This window comes from Lipotes vexillifer, unplaced genomic scaffold, assembly GCF_000442215.2.
Source record: "Lipotes vexillifer unplaced genomic scaffold, Lipotes_vexillifer_v1.1 scaffold98, whole genome shotgun sequence".
In the NCBI taxonomy this organism is placed as follows: Eukaryota; Metazoa; Chordata; class Mammalia; order Artiodactyla; family Lipotidae; genus Lipotes; species Lipotes vexillifer.
The window spans coordinates 821,073-821,708 of record NW_006799611.1 but is presented as its reverse complement, the minus strand read 5'-3'; positions in this window follow the sequence as shown (position 1 = coordinate 821,708).

Genomic DNA, 636 nt, shown 5'->3' with positions numbered 1-636 from the left:
GGCCCCCACCAGATCAGTTGCCCCCCATTGGTAGGCCCCAGGGATTGAAATGATCAGAATGAAATACTGACCCTTGAATCTGGGGCTCCCAACTGTGACCTGCATCCCCTGTTCTGGAAGCATCCACAAGGACCAGCACACACTGAGGGTGGAGCTGGATCTTGCACTGGTGAGGGAGCCCCCTTTATGTGCCTGGGGAACGAGGCTTCTCTGGGTACTGAAGGAGGGGTGGAGGAGAAGGGGCCAGGCGGGACTGTGGGGGTGCCTTGCAGTCCTCTGTTCACCCCTGTGCTCCTCCCTCTGGGCTCAGGGAGGGTTGATTCCCCAGGAGCTAGGGCACTGAGGATCCTCAGACTCCCTGAGCCTCAGTTTCCTTATCAGTGAAATGGAGGTAGTGCCAGTAACTGCCTCATAGGTGAGTGTGAGGAATCAGTGAGACGGACAGACAAGGCTGGAAGTCGCTGAAGCAAGGGCTCAAGGAAAGGCTGCTATTTCCCCCTTCCCACCTCCCCTTGTTTTCCTCCCCCTTTGTCTCTGTCACTGCCCCAGCTCTGGTTCAAATCGCAACTTTGCCATTTCCTAGCTGTGTGGCCTCGGGAAGGTTCCTTTACATCTCTGAGCCTACTTTTCTGTAAG